At 40.0% G+C, this 20,000-nt stretch overlaps 1 long non-coding RNA gene across 1 annotated transcript; it reads right to left on the reverse strand.

Annotated features, from left to right (window-relative positions):
* Positions 1-12,648: 12,648 nt before the first annotated feature.
* On the reverse strand, positions 12,649-18,292 carry LOC137994915 (uncharacterized). Its single transcript, XR_011122216.1, has 2 exons — positions 17,840-18,292; positions 12,649-13,621 (listed from the first exon to the last, which is right to left on the reverse strand). It is a non-coding gene; the product is annotated as an uncharacterized lncRNA (long non-coding RNA).
* Positions 18,293-20,000: the final 1,708 nt, after the last annotated feature.

Raw genomic sequence — 20,000 nt, forward strand, 5'->3', positions numbered from 1 at the left:
TCAAATATACTCGATCTAATGTTCACTTCAAATCCTAACTTGCTTTCCAATGAAGTTCATGTTCCATGCCCTAGTCATGATCATGATGCAGTCTTCTTTGAACTGAATCTTAAGCCAAGGCTATTCAAAGGAAGTGACCAATTTATTTATCTAAACAGGAAAGCTAATATTGATTGCCTCAACAATGAGCTGAACCAACTTGTACAAGGATTTTTTTCAAGAGACCCCATCAATTTTTCTGTCGACGGAAATTGGTTATTTTTCTCATCTAAGCTAAAAGCTGCTATTGATATCTGGGTCCCAAAGAAACAAGTCACCGAAATCCCATAGAAGGCTCCCTTGGATAACAAGGCAAATTAAAAGAATGATGCGAAAACGGGAAAGGCTCTTCAAGAAGCCTCGAAGCACTAAATGCACAAGAAATATCGAAATTTGGTCAAAAGGCAGATTACCCTTGCTCATAGGAATTATGTCAATGACGTCATCGTCGGCTCCCTTGTGGAAGGTGATGGTAAAACTCCAGCGAACTGAGAGCATAGGTATTCTCCCAATGCAAGTTGGAGACGATGTTTTTGATTCAAATGAAGGCAAAGCTGAGAACTTAAACAAGCTCTTCCAATCAGTTTTCGCTCTTGAATACACTTCAAGCCTGCCCGGCAGCTCTCTCTCCAAGCCCATACCATCAAATTGATCAGCTTATAATAAACATTCCTGGAAGTTTTTTGTTTATCTAGAGGTGTTTTAGGTTTTCTGGTCGTGTTTTAGTTTCTGGATGTGTTTTGGTTATCTCGAAGTGTTTTTGGTTTTCTGGAAGTGTCTTGTCCCTATGAGCCACCGCACCTTTCAATTCGACCAGAATTTTTCGTCAGAACATATAGGTAAAGGTAAAGGTACACGTTATTTAACGTCGGAAGTTCTCTCACTCTCTAGAGAGTACTCTCCCAGGAAGCCGACGGTGCGCTTATTTTACCCCCCTCTTTCCATCAGTGCTCCATTTTAAGGGTATTTAAAGCTACTTAGGCTACACTGAAAGGAAAGAAGTCGAAACAAGTATGTGAGATCCGGGGATCGAACTCAGGACCTTAAGCACCAAGGCCGCGCACTAACCGCCTGTGCAACCCTTGCTCCTCAAATCATTTAATGTGGTGAATGGGATAGCATCTTCGTGTTGTCCACTCGAAACCAGTCACATCAACCAGTATTGCCCCAAAATGGGGAAGGAAACACTGGAAGGGGATCTTTCGCTTTTTTCGGAATTCCGCAACTTCATGACCACTTCGTGAGAAATATCCAAATTTCCCAATTTTTTTGCCATGAATATTTCCGTTTCATTCGATTCTCCACCAGGGATTGTCAAAATTTTTGGTCTCCAGGTTCCAACTCCTTTAGGAATACTTTGACGAGTTCTGCCATTGGAAACGCAATGTCTTAATGATTTCTGTTTAATGGTAAGCGCCATTTCGCCCGGTTTAGAGGGGTATTAACAAAATAGAGAGCTTAAGCACACGCGTTTTTGAGACACGGACGGCAACCGGAAGAGGACACTTCGCGTTCCACAACAGTGGTGTCTCCTAGATTCTTCCAGTTGCCGTCCGCGTCTCAAAAACGCGCGTGCTTAAGGTCCCCATTCGCTCACCATTATGTGATGGTCATCTCAATGGGAATTTCAATAGCCTGCGATCAAGCTCGAGTCTCTTCGCAGGGCGAGCAAGAAAGACAGGGGAAAAGAGAATGCTCGCAGGTGAGTCGGAATTCACGGCAAAGGGTAAAGCCCCACATGTAAAAGCAAGCGATCCCTGAGGCTAGGCAAATCATAACCAATGGTCTCTCTACTCCTGTTTAGTAGCACCTGGGTTAAAATCTACAAATGAAGAGTAACGACCTCTGGCCTGTCCTACCGTTGTTCTGAGGTTTATGCAAATAGGACAGGGCGTAAGTCATATGCAGACAACAAGCTGGAAAACTTTTGTTTTTCAGCTACGTCGCCTTCTCAGTCATTTCACAAATAAGGGAGAAATGACCCCCGTACTTCCTGGACAATTTAAGCAATTGACTCTCAGAGACAACTGAAAAATGCAGATGCCTTCAACGGGATTCGAACCCAGGACCTCTTCAACGCCAGTGCAAATCTTTACCAACTGAGCTGTGAGTGGCTTCACTCATCGCTTAGTTAGTATAAAGCATTAAAACCAAACCCAGTCCCCTAACCTTGATTAAGCCAGCAATTCTGTGATTGATTCCTCCCAAATTCCTGTATTACACACAGAGCCTTTTTGCATGCTCTGAAAAACGTGGATTATATAGAAACGATTGGAAACGATGTAGATTTTGGAGTAGTTTTTTTCACAAGCAGTCATTTCCCTTCATTCGTTCATCGTCGCTCTTGTAATTACTGTGTTAAGTGTTCCTTGCATAATCTCGCTATTTTCCTTTAAAATTTAGCTAGATATAGATTCGCTTATGCAGTCTGCCTAGTACTCGCGACATCAGTTTTCTCAAGCCAAGTTTTAAAACCGTGTGTAAGTGTCTTCCATTTTAGTTTTATTGGATTTTGCTTTGTTTTCCTTGACGATTTCTGCCTTCAGTTAACTCCCAATTTTACATACATCTTCTTGTACATATTATTCTGAAACTGTATATCTTGAGAATACTAAAACAAATCAAAGCGGAAAGAAGAGCAACGTGCGTGCACACATTGTATGTAAACCTTTAAGTTACAAAGACGCGTAGTAATTAACAGTCTCAACGAACGAACCAATTCAACTCAAAGCCTATGGGGAACATTTCTAATTTTCTTGTCATGAAAAAATCAAAGGCCTAGATAAACTGATTCAACGTGATTGGTCAACAAGATCCAACCATGAATAAAATTTAACAAATAGATTCCATGTTGCCGTGCGTCTGTTCAGTAATAGATCACAGATGACTTCAAAATGTGGTAAGAACAAAAAAGTGGCTCACGAGGCGATAGCCGAGTGTGTCGCTGATGTTCTCACCACATTTTGACGTCTTCTGTGATCTATTACTGAACAGACCCACGGCAACATGGAATCTATTTGTTTTATATAATAAAGAATTAAACTTTATTCGCATAAAAGCTGATGGTGACGTCAATCGTGCGTCTGTCCTCTAATAGATCATAGGCAAGAACCAATCAAAATCCGTGAATAACTTGGGTTATTATATAAAAATGAATAGTTGAAGTGCGGAGGTTATGGACGTAGGGAAGAAGTGAACCTCGTACTCATCTGGACAATTTAAGCGGCAATTGTCTCTTACAGATACCTGAAAAATTCACTGGGTGGCTCCAAATTTTTGAGATTTGTAGGGAACATTCCATCCAAACAGATGTTTTAAGAAATCTTTCGCTGGGTGCTCCTGTTCTTCAATTAGGTTAATTTCTTAAGTAGACTTAAGACACAGCATTCACTTCAATTCATTTCAGGTTTATTGTGCGATCTATGAATTATGTGCACCACAGCGCATTTAAGAAATTACCCGGAGACTGGCCATCTGAAAGTCTTTATAGAATCACAGTGCATGTTTATAGCGGAGCTCCGAAGGCGCGCGCGCGGAGCACCATTGTTTAGAAAATATGGTAACCCATCGATGCGAGAAATCTTGGTTCTATAGCCATGACGTCATCAACCGTCCGTACATACGCACGTACGTCCGCTGACCAGTATCAAGTGACCATAACGCGGGCTCAAGCTTAAGCTCACCGAGGTCAGCTGTTTTTTTTTAAGTTGATCGCTTACCAGGTACTGGTTTTCGATTGGATTGGAGGCTCAACCTAGGCTGGTGGCTACGCAGTTATTCAGGTCAAGCATCGGCGGGATGTAAACCGCTTTTTTCTCTGTATTGCAATTTTTGGCATATCTTTAAAAGCGCTGATAAGGTTGCATGATGCCTGGAGAACCTATGATTAGAACAGAAACGAAAGGAGAGCGAAAGAGACCGACAACGACAAAACAGAATACCAGTAGTAGCTCATACTTAGCGCACAATTTCTTTCTTGGGCACTAAATCGTTTGTTATTTTTACGGATGCGTTATTTTAATTGTATGCGTATGGTTTAATCGGTTCTTCCTTTGTTCAGGAATGATAATCGAATTTTTATCGTCAACTGGAATTAAATAACAATTATCTGTACTCTTTTGGACTTAAAGAAAAATTTGATTTGTTTGTTTGTTTTGCTCTAAAATGCGAGCGAACAAGTGCTTTTTTAATCCGTTTGCCCAAATGGTTTTCGTTGTCCCTCGACAGTGACAAGAAAATTTTGCCCCTGTGTTATAAACACCTATTCGCAATGAGTTCTCGTAAAATTAGGGGGAAATCTCACTAGCTCGTGTTTTGAGAAGTTTGTTTAAAGCACCCAAATGTTATTTAAGTGTTGGAGCAGATCGTGTTTGAAGTTCGTCCTTTCTTGGTTGCATTGCTGCATTTTGCCGATTCCTGTACCAAGCCAACCTGGAGTGTTTCAATGAAATACATCAAAATGTGAATGATCTTGTTTTCAGAGATAAAGTGGAATAAAGTACATCAGTAAAACTCTTCTTTGACCTTGAACTGACAAAGTTTTTTTTATGGCTTCTAATTTTAGCATGATTCCTATTCGCTGGCTATTGACAGTTGACTCTGAAATGGCTTTCTTTCCTTTTCCATTCGCTCACTGAGGAAAAAAAAGTTATTGCCAAACTGGTGAATTGCAAAGTAAATTTCACTGGAAAAACCGATGTCGCACTCATCGCTTCGTGATTCGTGCGATATCGGTTTTTAGCGTAAAATTTACCGAGGAATTCACTAGTTAGGCAATGAATTTTTCTATAGAAGAAAGCAAAGAAAATGACTTAATTATTAAAGCAGGAACCGGAAACATCAAAACGCGGACAATTCGAAACCTTTTATTTTCACCAACCGTACAGGCAGTAACAATAGGGACTTTAAGCAAATCGCTACGGCTGGCGCTAATACGGCTGCCGGAAGTAAATTTCTCCCAAAATGAAACACTGCGCATGTACGTCGGTTGCATCCAGCCGTAGTGTGAAATCTGACTACGTGACTTGCGATGTTTTGCCGTAGTGGCTACTACGTCGGGTTTATTTCGCTTCTCTGGTCCTTTTCATCGGACATCTCGGCATTTTAAGAATTCTGTTGGATACTATATCCTTTAAAGTCAATTTAAGTCAAGGATTGTGTCAAGGTTGCCTCTCATAAGCTTGTAAATCCGTATTATGAACTTACGATAAGTTTTGGCAAAAGTGTTGGAATGGCGAAGTGAGTTCAGCACGCGGTTGTTTTTCTTCGGTTAAGTTTGCTTTGAGGATTTAGTGAAGATGTTTTATATCTGGATACGATACGATGCCATTTTGCTTCTTTGAGTATAGATACATGTGTCTTTTTCACTCGATATTCTTTGAGATATTTGTCTCTGAAATTGTATATTTCATCCATCAAATTGTTGTTATTGTACAAGGTGTATAGCATTTGCTTTTGCTCAGAAATAATCTGTTCGTCCTAGCATGGCGAACAACGGCCATCGTCCTTTCAGCGAAGCCATTTGAAGGTAAGAAACTAAATAAAAGAGATTTTAAACACCTTTAGCCCATGTTTCCTTGTATTTTGCTTTGCTAAACTTAAAATTTAGCAGACCACCGAGACGTAGTCTCCCCAGACCTTTTCAGTCACGGCAGCCGTAGTAGCACCATCCGTAGTGATTTGCTTAAACTCCCTAATAAATAACCAGGAAGCTCCGCTTTTAGGCTTTGCTAAATCTATATATTAGTTGAATACGGAGGACTATTCACTATCTGATGTTCTTAGATAGAAGCTGTAATAGTAGCAGATAGTAACGGATAAAAGCTTGTATGCCTTGCATTGTCTTTGTCCGTTTTGTTACAGCAGCCATGGCCTCAAATTTTATCTGAATCATAGCAAAAATGTTGCTTTTGGCTGGCTCACATTTGTGCTTGTTTAATTAATGTACATTCTTACATTTTCAGACTTGTATTGAACTGAAGACGCGGCATCTGTTGTGGTTTGCTGTCGAGAAATCCTGCTTGCAAACAAATGGTTCGGCTTTTTAACTCACAGTTGTTCCAGCCTTTTTCTCCGAGTCGTTGGTAATGATGATGATGTCTTAGTAGAGGAAGCTGTCAGTTGACGTGATTTTGTCCGTCGAGACACAAAATTCAACAATTCGTTCGATGCGATGCGTTATGGACGTTATGTGTCGTAGAATTGGAAAAGCGAGAAGGAAAAAAAGAGACAGAGAAAGTGAAAGAGATAAAGGGATGGGGAATTATGAAATACCATGTTTTAATTAAGAGATTCCTTGCCAACATAGTTTTATATCACGTGGAACGAAATCAGCGCAACAAGACAGACGAGCAGCGTCATTTTCATGACAAGCTAGAGTAGATCTAAATAGCGCATGCGCCTCGTTCCTCACCGCAAAAGCCGGCACAGCGAGGACATACTGGGTTGGAACTCAATGTCGAAACAATTTTCATGGGGGTGTAATGGTGTTTGCCAAGAAATATCGAACTTTCAGAGCACTCAAGGAGGTGGATTAAGGCCATAGTACCTTGGTTTTTTTCTTGTGGCGAGTACTCGGTAAACGCGTAGAGTATATTGCCACCTCTGTCCTTGCTCTTGGTCTTATTCCATCGTCACTTTTCACTCTGAAACGACACACTATATACACTATTAGTAAATAACATAATTATCAATTATTAATTATTAAAAAGAACTTACCTACAAAACAGCAACTGTATATAGTAACGAGTGCATCGAGAACACAACTGTCGCCACACTTCATTGTTAAACAATGATTTTTAAATTTCCTGACAGTTGTGATAAATCCATACATTCGATATCCGGCACTCTGATATCGAAAAATAAAATCAAAACTGACAGAGGCGGCAATATAAGCCAAGTCGACATCGCCTATCGATCTAATGATAGCGTTGTCGATTTAGAAACGAAAAAGAAGTTTAGACGATTTAGCAACCAGCTTTTTCATCGCTCCAACAATTTCCTTAGAGGACGCCGATACATACGCCCTACAAAAGAAACTGAAAAAACGATTTCAAAACGGTTGTGGAAAAAAAAAAGAAGACCGAAAGCGTAGTTCAGAATTTTCACCTCACCTCTGGGTCATATTATATCTATTTCTTCCTTTTTTAGCCCCACCACCGAAACCGGAGGTTGGAAAAATCGCGGAAGTAGAACTCACTCATAAGGTGTGTGAAAATTCTGAACTTTTAAAATAAAAGTAAGGCAAGCACAGTATGATTGATTACCACTAAAATTAACAATTACACAAAGCACAGAGAAGACTGACACCCACTGACAGACTACTGAGGCCAAGCGGCTGTCCCCCCACAAGTGAGGGGTCAGTCTTGGGTTGGGCGGGGTCGCTACTCCCCGAGAGGCGAATGTGACGTTGCTCCACGCAGACTCCGTGGCGCCACCACCTCACCCTGCCCTCATGAGGGGGCCTGCGAAGGGTGGGGTCTGTCAATGTCAGTTCTGTCTGAGTAAAGTTTGTTTATTTTGTTTCGGTGTAAAAATCGTCAAAATTGTTTGTCAAGTGATCACCCTTGCAGCGCCCCCAGCTAAATGACGTGTTCTGAAAAATAATAGCAACAATCAACACACACTGAGTTACCAATACTTGAGTTGTTGCCTTTGGTCTGCACTTGTCCTGCGATGCTGAGCACTCGCTACCTATAACAAAAACACCGTAACATCAGTCGAAATTAGGTGGCACTAATGAATAATTATACAAGTAGTACACAACTTAAATTTCTCTAAATATTATTAAATTCCAAAGATGCAGATAGCAACGGAAAGGAAAAGAAAAGAAAAGAAAAGAAAAGAAAAGAAACAGTCGTATGTAAGTTTGAGTTGTAAGTCATATCGTAGATCCATAGAACCTCCTTCTCTTTTGAGAGCGGACTAAAAGGTTAATGTTTTTTACTCGATTCTTTCGATTTTGTCATGGTCGGAGGTTTGATTTTTAATCTTTGGTTAATATCTTTCAGGTTTTCCAGCTGACTGCCTTGTTCCTCTCTTCTTAGTTCAAAATTACTAAAATTGCGGCCTCTCAGTTTTTCGGAACTTGAAGCCGGCGCCACTGGCCGAAAGTTCGTCGTTTCGTGTTTGGCTTCCTTCGAGTGACTTGATCCTACGCTAATTGCCGTCTCTTGGTCAAAATTCCATCGTCTCCCGTAAGCGTCTTCTTTCTAAAGTTTCTTCACGCTTTTTAAGGCCTTTAACTCAAAAGGATACAATGACAAAACGATGACTTAGGGCATCAAAAGTTCGTCGTTAAAATCCATGAAAAACACACTCTAAGATGCAAAGTTCCAAGCGAATCGTCAGTTGTTATTCTTGTAGTACCATGCACTTCTTGCCGTTCCAAATCGCTTACTCATCCTCTGTGATGATATGAATGCTCTATTCCTGCGGCGAAAAGGAGCGGTTTTGTTGTCCTTCCCTCAACAAAGAAGCGTGAACTAAGCGTGAAATGCACTGCATCATTTGTATCTTTCCTGACAGTGGAACAGCGTGTCCAGCTACTGAGTTTCAGAAAACCAGTACTTTCCCTCGCTTTATCTGGTCTTTCTGAGTGGATCAAAACTGAGAAATCTTAGTTGGAAAGGGCGACTGATCTCGACAGCGCGTGAAGGTGGCTAAAAATGCTGCAATTAGGTTTGTGATCAAATGCTCAATGATATAATTGATTGGTTAAATTGATTGTGATGCTCAAGTTATGATTAATTTAGTCTCAGGCCTCTACGAACATGTTGGTAGGTAGAAGCATGGGGACTAGTGAATCGATGTGCGGTGCTTTTTTGAGGTGAGTGACGCCGCCGCGTTGGTAACAGAAAAACCTGTTTTTGCATTTAACGGAAAGGAAGGGAGCAAGATAATTAAATTAGTCTAGGTCAGGAGTTCATCATTTCTAGGTGGAATCGTTTCCGGTTTGGTTTTGAGTAAATCGGCAAAATGGAGATTGAGTTATGAAGGGCGTGAGAGAAGAACCAAACTAAACCTGACAAGCGTATTTCCGTAGAAATATAAATTTTTACTAAGTGGGATTTGAAAAATATAAAATACAAAGTGGAAATAGGATAATATCTTTTTTTTCTCATACTTGGAACAGTAGAAGGGCTGAAAATTAAGACAGGTTTCCGTTTTGCAATGGCGCGTGGTTCTCTTTAGTTTTTAATGAGTGAGTGCAAAGCTGAGTGAAAGGTCGAAGCCAGTTATCGGCCAAGTCGTCAATGAAGTCGCATCTCGTCTAATCATTCTTTCTTTCACTAGGGCCGTTTATACGAGAGAAAATAAGCCGCGGCTTACTCTGGCCCCGGCGTACATAATACGCGAAAGGAACTATTTATACGAGTATAAACTTCCAGGCCGCAGGATAAGCCGCGGCTTGAGAAAGCCGTGAACGTAGATTTTGTACCATTTATACGGGGTGTTCGCGTCTTACGTAAGCCGCGGCCAGAGTAAGCCGCGGCTTATTTTCTCTCGTCTAAACGGCCCTAGTGTCACACAGTAAAAGAGAAAGCCATTTGCTCGCGCCCAAAATGGCTGACGTAGTTGCGCGCGCATCTTGCGCCCGGAAGGCTTGAGCCGCTTCCGAAAAGAATGTTCTCTTGTTGTGAAAAAGAAATTTGTCTAACTTGATTTAAAGTGAACCAAGAGCAAAATAGACCCAACGTCTTACGCCTTGAAAAATCTTCCTTTTGAAGATTGAAATGAGGTCATAGTAACGGAAATGAGGCTAGGCATATTTGTTGATTTCAGGTCGAGAAACAATAGGCCTTTTGCAACTAACGATCACATGGTACAAAATCCGCCACGCTGGAGGGCAAGCTCATTATTATTCCCCCACTGGGACATTAAAACAAAGGCAAGTCAAGCTTGACTGGTTCAGGTCTCTTTGTTTTAAAACAAAGGCTTTAAAGGTTTTAAAACAAAGGCAAGTCAAGCTTGACTGGTTCAGGTCTCTTTGCTTTAATGTCCCAGTGGGGGAATAATAATGAGCTTGCCCTCCAGCATGGCGGATTTTGTACCATGTGATCGTTAGTTGCAAAAGGCCTATTGCCGGGGATTTCCATGCTTATGGGGAAGCTTCGGCAGGGAATAGACTTTGCGTAAAGCTTAAAACAAATTCTCTTCAGATACACCTCCTTCTTTCAGATAGGCAGGAGACTATGGTTAAAGCAACCTGACCATAGCCTGAACCTGAACGATTATTAATGCCACGTTACTGGGTGTCAGTTAGAGGCCACCGTATTTAGGGCTTACAGCATTTGCAAATGTAGCCCCCAAAAGAACTCCGCTTGCATTGCAAGCGACTTATAAGGAGAACTGACAAGTCGCATGAATTCATCGAGCTGCCATATTAAATTGGAGCTTGCCTATCGCCTACCCTCTTTACTATCAACTCCATTTTTGCCCAATCATCACCTACTTTGAAAACTTGAGATTGAGACTAAGAGTTTTTGTTAAAAAGCATACTGAACTTGAGTCCACCAAAATACGCGACAGCAACATGTACAAAGTCCTAGATTTGCTCCAGTGATTTCAAAACTTGTTCCCAAAAGCTGATGTTTATTTTGGAGAAACACCGTGAGAAGTTTGAGTTGCCTTAATCACTAGAACAAAGCAAATTTCAGGAAATTTGTAAAAACCTTACGAAAGACTTTCAAAGCTTTTCAAAGCTTGAAAGTTTGCCAGATGTTGTCGCAACATTATTGCGAGAGCACGCGCTTGAGTGACCATCCCTTGAAGGATAGCGCGTGCACAACGCATCCGAGAAACAAAGTATACAAAGAATAACACAACTTGTAAACTACATCAATTCATTTAAAGCGACGTAAATGACAAATGATAAAAAGCATTTCATGGAGCGAGCATTGTAACAGTTTGTGATTCTTGGTTTAAATCTCTGCAACCTCTTCACCTCTGTTGAGACCATGAAAGGGATCATTTTTGCGGATTTCTCCCGTTTTAAGGAGACCATCTGGGCGTGGCTCAAGCTTTTTGTGACCCCTAAAGGAGACCAATCTGGGCGTGGCTTAAGCAAATTTTGACCTTGGCGACTTAAAATATTATAATTTTAATACGTCAATGACCGGACTAAAAATGGCGGATTTTCACGCACCTATGACGCGAGAAATTATGCGCAGTAGGGTTGCGCAATGCAAAACCAGGGAATCACCTTTAGAGGTTAAATTCAAAATTTCCGACGAGTATCCCTGTCTGTTCCATATGGGAGTCCCCCCCCCCCCCCGGGTTCTGAAGACCAGCTGGGCCCGGTTGTTTCATGTTTTCAACTTTTTGGCAAAAGTTTCTTTTGCTTCTTTTTGCTTTTCAAGATTGACTTCTTCTAATGTAAAGTTCGTCCAAATATCAGCATTCACCAGCATTTGTGGGTAGATATAAACTGAGATATATTAAGCGTTAATCGGCTTTTGAACAACCGGGCCCAGAGTACATATACGATTCATTGACAGTACACAAATTACATGTTTCTGAGGATGACTTCTGCTCGGGTTGTTGAAACATCAGTCATTAGTATAATTACATGGGTGATTATTGAAAATTCTCTATGCTGATTGGTTACACTTGAGGTGATTATTATGTGATACCGGTAATCACCTAAGCGTTTATTTCAAAATGACCGCAAGACGTCTTGTCAAGGTGACAAAGAAATTAATAGTTTAAAAAAAAGTGCATATTTTTCAAATAATCACCTATGTAATTACACGTATACTAAAACAAATCATTATTCACCTCTAGCTCGGTGAATATCGGTGAATAAAAACTTTGATTTCCTCTTGGTTTTTATTCACCAATATTCACCTTGCCTTTGGCGAATAATTATTGTTGTTAAATGTCACCAACCTTAGTCCTAATGAGGACTAACCTTGATCAAGTTTCACATGAGCTAATCTTTGCTACTAGGAACCTCCCCTCCAACAAAACAACTTTTTACCGCAATTACTTCTAATCTTGCAATCTGATAGGCTAATTTGCCTTTGTCGACAAGAGTCTAGACAATGCTGCTCGCGTCTTGCTGTGTCAATGAGTCACGCAATTGTAAGGGCAAATCAGAAATGCTCATTTTGGGACATAAACCGATCTGATTGCAAGAAAGTTATAGACAACGCTTGCTCTTAAACTTTGTGTCGCAATCTTGGTCGCGCTCTGAAATAAACATTTTCTTTGAAGTTGAATATTGTGGTAAAAAACAAATCAGTGTTGTCTGTACTCTTATTAACAGCAGTATTTGTCATCTTGTTGTGGACTCACTTGGCACAACATTTTAACCACTGTGATTACAAATATTGTTTTTGATAAGATTACAGACAATGCTGAACCACACTTGCTTTGTAAATTAAACCACTGGAAACCAATGTTACAGTCAAATTTGTTTACATTTTTAAGTGTTTTGTATGTAGAATAAAATAACTTCAGAATCCTCTATTTATTTTTGCTTTCAAATTTCCTGGTCATTATTATAATTAATATTATTATTGTTACATGTTAGGGCTTTCCTTGTTGTTATACTAAATTTAAAGCTCTTTGTACCCAAACAATAAGGCAACCATTTAACATTCAAGATGACAGTAAAATTTGAAAATTCCTCATTCTTTTATTATAGTCCTTTTTCGGTGATCATGATATTAAATTCCTTATTCATAAATATTATTTACTTTGGAGAATTTTTAGACGAATTAGATTACAGCAAATATCATTCCTCGGGTTTGAAGTTATTCCTTAGTAGGATTCTGGAGGTTCCTTTTAAAATACATCTTTTAAACTTATGTACAGTGCTAGCCTGCATAACAGGTGCTCATTTAGCCGAGGACAAAGTGCGAGAGGTGGACACGAAGCGCTAGAGGAGAGGAAGAGAATAATAATTTTCTCTTCCCCTTGTCTTAATTGAGCCACATGCTCGCCTCTCCTGTTTTGCCCTCGGATAAATAAGCGCCTATTATGCAGGCTAATACTGCACAGCGGCTGGAATCTAAATCCACTGAGTTATTATTATTCATTTCATCAGGATTTGAAATTAGACACATAAGGTGTGTTTACAAGAACTTCAATATTCTTGAAAATATTTGATAACCAATGATTGTAGTTTCTTCAATATACTGGTAATTGTTATACTGTATCTATATGTTGTTATTTTAATTACGTAATTGAAATTTCATTTCGACTCAATTTGCCGGCCAGTACAAAGTCACAGGTCATTGCTTTACCAAACGTTGTCCTAATCAAAAGTTTTTAGGGCTATTGTTAACTTTGGTTGTTTCTTAAAAACAATGACGTGTGACTTACCGTAATTATTGTGACCCATGTTTTGTACCTGCCCCTCAATTTGCAATGTTGTAATATTTAGTCACACAAACAAAATTTGTTGCTGTCATTGATGCTATAAAAGTGAAACCAACCAATAATTAAAGGTAATCTTATTTAAAGTGCACATAAATTATTCCAAAATTTGTAATTTATCAATTCTGGATAGAAATGTTCGTTGTCTGAAAACCTGTTGTATACATATGCAAATAAGTTCATGTCATCTGGATGATTCCTGAAAGAACAAATGAAAGGCTTTTAAAATATGCTGCATACAATGTATATTTTTCCAGTTGCAAGTGGGTGCAAAACTGAGTGGGTAAAGAGAAGCTTTTTAAGTCAGTAAATTAAAAAAAATTAAAGACGCTATTTCACGCAAATGATGTCATTTCATGACAACCAAAATGCCTGAAAAGTAGAATGAAACATTCCAATATTGAACAACATGAAAGAAATACCACAACAGGAAATAGAACCATGGATGGACACCATAAATGGACAAGATTGAAAGGGATTGCATTTGGGTAATCTTGAAAAAGGTCAAGTTTTAAATGGCAAATATCACCTACAGTAGATAAAGGTCGTTTTTGCCCAGAATCATCTTGTTTGTGATGTAATGATATCAGTAAAGGAATTCCACAATACCATTTTCGAGTTTTAAACTCGTAATTAACTAAAGATTTCCCCAAAACACCCTAAAATAACATGACATAGCCCCTTTGAGCTATTCCTGCTCAAGGAATCCCCCAATGATGATTAAAGTTTTTCACTTTAGATAAAGTAGGATCTTCAAGGATTACACTTGGGCAGAAAATGGAACGAAGCACAAACTACCAGTATTACATTTGTGCTGGTTGAAAAAGGAGAGCTTCATAAATTTGTTCTGATTCATAAGACATGCTTTCTCTAAGATAGTTCAAAGGTATTTTTACTGCAATTTTCATAATTCTGCAGGATCTCACATTTGAGAGATGCTGATTGTTCATTTTTTTTTTTTTTAGAGTAAACCATGCACTATGAAAGAGGAAAGGTAAGGAACTTATTTCAGTGTCTAGTCTTCTAGCACTGGAGCACTAATTGGGTACAATGTAAACCAAAGTCAACCAGTTAATGCAAATCACATCAAATCAAATTAAATCAAATCAAATGTTGTTTCTCAGGAGAGGTGAAAACTAGAGTACCCGAAGAAAAACCTCTTGGAGAAGGGTACTACAGAGAACCAACAAACTCAACCCTCATATGAAAATGAATCTAGGAAGCGAACCTGGATCACACTAACCTGCGATCAGGCTCTATTTTAGTTTCGCGTGCTACGTAATGTGGAGTTGGCGAAACGAAAAATAGAGCCTGACCAAATTCCTCTTCGAAATTCCTTCCTCCCACCTTTTTTGATTGATTGACATGTCCTTCGTCGGCCAATCAAATTTACTTTCATTACACCAATACACGCGTGGACGGCAGATTCACGCTATTTTGTTTTGACCAAAGTTAATTACCGTGGGAGGAATATTATAAACGAATTCGAAAGTTACCGTTGCCTTTAATTTGAGAAAAACACATTTAAAGCATGGGGAATGTTTTCGACGACTATATTGCGGCAAAGGCCGGTGTAATTCTCCCTCCGAACTTCACTGAATATGCAATCTTTTAAGCTTGACATCTTAATTTGTAATTGAGATAACCTAGCATTTTGTCGTTGGACGGTTTGGCAATAGATTTTTAAAGAAAAAAAAGAGAAATACATTATTCCTTTAACGTGTTTCCCATGAAGGTTTCTTTGGTGATTTTTTCGGGTAATATCTTCAGTTGCAGTGTATTTCTAGAATTGCGCGCAGTAACATCATGATACGTTTGGCTGTTAATTTTTTGATGGAGTACGAACAGTAAGATGGACTCGCAAAGTTTCTTTTATTGTTGTACAATTGATCTCTCTGGAAACATGCCATTTTAGTTTCTGGAGTGTGAGTTTTAAGTTAAATCAACTGGAAATATTATGAAGTGTGCAAAAAAACCGTGTCATCAGTCATGTACAGTAAATAAATAAAGCCGTTTGATACACAGATATTCAAAACATGCATTCGTGTAACTTGCGATTTTATCAGCATCTCCTCCTGTTGATATATATGTCCCTTGTCTCATCCAGGAAACCAATATGCATCGGCTTTCATTGCCATTTGAAAGAACCAGCTATTTAGCGGCTTTCAAAACATCAGGGAACTTTGTGCCAAAGTTCTTTCAACCCCATGGCCACAGAGCTCGACAACGGAATCGCTAATTTCACTCGTTCCAGAGATTCAAACCCGATTCTGGACAAGTTATGAGATATTTCAGATGGCATATCTCCATTTATACAAAAAAAATCAAGTTGCACCGTCCACGGCATTGTAAGAACAAAAGGGAGCAAATTTCTTCGTACACTTATGGCGGATTAGTCTCGAGGACTTCGCGAGAGCTTCGCGCAATCACGATGGCATTTTCACTTCCGGCGTTTCAACAGCCAATCAGATCACGAGTTTGGTCGGCCAAAATTTGGCCGACCAAACGGAATTCTTGAGAGACTTTTGGTCAGGCCCAATTTTAGCGAGCGACGACATAAGAGAACATATGGGCGAAGCTAAAAATGGGCCTGATCGCAGGTTAGGATCACACATCATCCACTTCTTAGCTGATTTTTCTGCGTCTCCATCTCTGTGTAAAGCGTCAATCCCATGATTGATATCACTTTTTGGGATTCGTCTACATAATAGTTTCACCAACAAGAGCATTCAATGAACCTCAGGCTAACATGGTACATTTGAGATGTTTTAAGTTCAATTAATATATGGTTGCCAAAGTGCAGTTTGACGTTTGACCGCGCTAAGCCGAGATTCCAAAGAATTGTGAAAAGTGCAGTAAACAAAAACAAATTTTGCAAATAAACTTTTCAACTTTAAACCTCTTCAGCAGTCTCCTCCCATAGACCCGAGGGAATGCAAAATAACACCTCAAAAACCCAACATTTCATCTTAACCCATTGATTCCTGGGAGTCGTACATTAACAGATTTTACCCAGTGTGGCGCCAGACGATTCTACTCATCAACTTGGGGACCCTGGGGTCCCTGAGGAGCAAATGGGTTAAGAGCGCACTGTAACCTGGGGCAACGAGCAGGCAAATCAATCTGAGGGGGTACTGGTGTACATACAAGGGGTCCCACTCTTACACATCCATTCTTCTTTCTTGATATTGCCAAGAGAAGTTGGAACCTCTGCCATTATCATTACTATCATCATCATCATCATCATCATCATCATCTTGTCCTTTTCCCTCTGCTCAATTTTGGATAAAAAGCTTGGTCAAAAATGAAGCTTTGCCCAGCATTCATCACATGAAAAATGTATGCTCAATACAAACGGGATGCAGTCCAAACATTCTCCAACTTGTAAACTTATACCTAAATATCTCATACTTTTTCTTAACAATACCAAGAGAATCATAAAATTTTGTAATTAGCCCGGTGAGCCGTGTTACCGTCAGTCACACGATAGCTGGATATTGCATTCAATGAAAGTACAACAACTCATTTCCAGTCAATAATATTTCCCCCTTGGTTCGTCATATTATAGTCTTTCCTGGGCTAGTTGTCAAATTCGCCATCACCTCCTCTGAATGAGGCTGAGGAGAATTACCAAACTCAAATCCTACTTGGGGAAGAAATACTCTGCATGCACAAGAAAAATCATGAGCCACCCCACCCCCACCCCCCCCCCCCCCCCAAAAAAAAAAAAAAAAAAAAAAAAAAAAAAAGAGGGAAAGAAAGAAAGAAAGAAAGAAAGAAAGAAAAAAGATTCCTATACTTCGTCCCTTCTAACAAATTATCAACGATGGTCCAGGAACATTTTTTTAAAGCGAAAAAAGAAAGACTTTGAATCACAGCAATGCACGATCAGATCAATAGACCTTTTCGGCTTGTACATTTTGTTTTCCCAATACAGATCATGTGATAATACTCAGGAGGTTTGGTCTTTTGTTTTGTTCATTAAAATGAGGGCATGCAAGCATGAATATACCTGCATGCACTCTTTTTAATGAAAAAAACAAAGGACCTAGCCTCCTGAGTATTATCACATGATCTGTATTGGGAAAACAAAATGTACAAGCCGAAAAGGTCTATATGAAAAATAACTGATAAAAGAGTCAAGCTTAAACCATCCATCCAAGCTTAGAGAAATACTTCAAGTATTGAAGATATCCTTTGATTGCATTCTTGCATTACGGTGACCATGTTGGTGGAAAGGACACTACCAAAAACACAAAAATGGCCATCTTATCACATGAGTGCAATCAAAGGATAGAAGTGCTGGGAGAAGAAGAGGAGAAGTGCCGCCTACTGTATACGTCGGTAGTCGTTATGAGATGACCCGAGTACTAGATGGGATTTGAACCTACAACTCTTCAAGAATTAATGCACTTACCAAAATCTTTAATTATATTGAACCAGCTCGACATCAACTCTGTAGAAATTAACTCCATCTTTGAGGTGGACAGGATGCGTTGTATCAGTGAGGTAATCCCCTTTCCTGATCCAAGAGTCCATTGTCCGTTCCCAAGCAACATTCAAGACAGCAGAAACACTGTAGTCCGGTGCTATGGGCGATGGCAGGGCACACTTAATACTGTACGTCAAAGCTCTTTCCTTCTTGTAATTCACGAGATCAACTTCTACTTCGCCAATCGTTACTGACGGCCCATCCATCAAGCTCACATCCTGAAATGAAACTATCAAATGTGAGCCTTCTGGAATCGATTCAGGTGCACAGTGATTGCGAAATTTGACTTCTCCAGTTATTTCGATCATTGCTGTTTTAAAACACCTGCAACCTCCAGCGGACTCTTGCGGATTTCGAACGGTACACAAAATATCGAATGGAAAGCCATTCTTGTTCCCAGACCCCATCGTTTCTCTTAGCCGTCGGGGTACGGGGCCTTCGCACTTGCTTCGAGCTCCACGCGCGGAACATTGACTACCGTCCAGTAGCTCTTTCGAGTCGACAAATATGAAAGTTTGGTTATTATGACATGAAATGCAAACTAGGTCATTCTCCTTATCTGTTATCTGGTAAAGTATGTTTTCCGTCTTGTGCGCAAACTTGGTATTTTATTTCCATGAAAAAAGACAATTTACCACCAGATTTTTATTTCCTGTTGCACGCGAACTGGGGAGCGAAACATTCAAGTCTCTGGTGCTTACCATTTGTCGAAAAGAAAAAAACCGGGTTGGTGAACTTTGCATAATAATGGTAAACGATTTTTCGTTTTCACTGGCCTAGCTTGGGGCGCTTTCCATTCGACCAAAAATTTCGAGATTTTATTTCCGGTCCGAAACTGAATGGAACGGTCAAAATTCCGGGAAAACTTTTCGAAAATTTAGGAATACGTTTTGAGTACACCCTCTTTGTATTGATGTAATTTGATCTGCTTTTGTTTTACTCAAAGGACGCGTTCCATTCGACCAGCGAAAATTCCGAAAATTTAAACCGGTGATTTTTGTCGAATGGAAAGCGCCCTTGTGCTCAGGCGTTCCCTTCCAGCTGTCTCGAATTGGTGTTAAATTTCAATTGGTGGAGGCATAAGAGCGGTACTGGAAATAACAACGTGGTAAAAAGGTAAGGAAAATCTCAGTCCAACCTATCCGACCGGTCAAAGTGTACCACCCCTGGAGGTGGTCCTTTTTCTCCGGAAAATTTCCGGTTGGACCGAACTGGACCGTATCGTTCTATTTGACTTCCAACCGACATCTCCGGAAATTTTGGCTTAATGGTAAGCACCCTCCGTCAACAGCATTAATAGTGGGGACGTTATGCACATTTCATTTCCCGTTCAAAACAACCTCTACCTGCGCCATTCCAACAAACCCTTGTTTTCATGAAACGGCTTGCCGCAAACCTCCGTTAGGTCGATGATACTTAGTTGTCGCCACCGCATCTATGCGCTGAGCTTTAACAACGGCGACGGCAACCAGAACAGGGGCACCCAACGAATATCTGTTCCCCAGAGGAATCTTGCTGGCTGGCAAAAATACAGGTGTTTCGATGAGCTGGCTGGGAAATTTTGTTATTGATAGAGGTTTTGCCTGGGAATTACTGACTTTTTCTAGCATTTCAACCCGAGCTGGCTGTAGAAACTCTGAAGACTGAGGACGACTAAAAAAAAAAAAAAAAAAAAAAAAAAGAAAGAACCCCTTCCCTCTCGCAGAGAATATTCACAAACATACGACGGCTGGTCAGAGTGACTGCGCTTGCAGAAAAAACCTGTTTTGTCCGGTCGTTTTGGATCGAGGGATTTGAAAGCGCGCGGAATTCCTGGCTGGGAAATAAATTTGATCAGCTGGCTGGGAAACCAACCAATTTATCTAGCTGGCTGGGAAATTTCTTGTGTGTCTCGCTGGGAAAAAGGAACAGATAATGTTTTCCCAGCAACACTGAAAAACACCTGAAAATGCCTTAATAACATTTATTTTCATTAACTGGGGTATAATAATACATTTTACAACAAATTGGTCGTTGGGTGCCCCTGCCAGAACATGACAGATTTTCATATGGGACGTTTTCAACCAATCTCTAGAGACACCAATAA

This window comes from Montipora foliosa, chromosome 3 (assembly GCF_036669935.1).
Source record: "Montipora foliosa isolate CH-2021 chromosome 3, ASM3666993v2, whole genome shotgun sequence".
In the NCBI taxonomy this organism is placed as follows: domain Eukaryota; kingdom Metazoa; phylum Cnidaria; class Anthozoa; order Scleractinia; family Acroporidae; genus Montipora; species Montipora foliosa.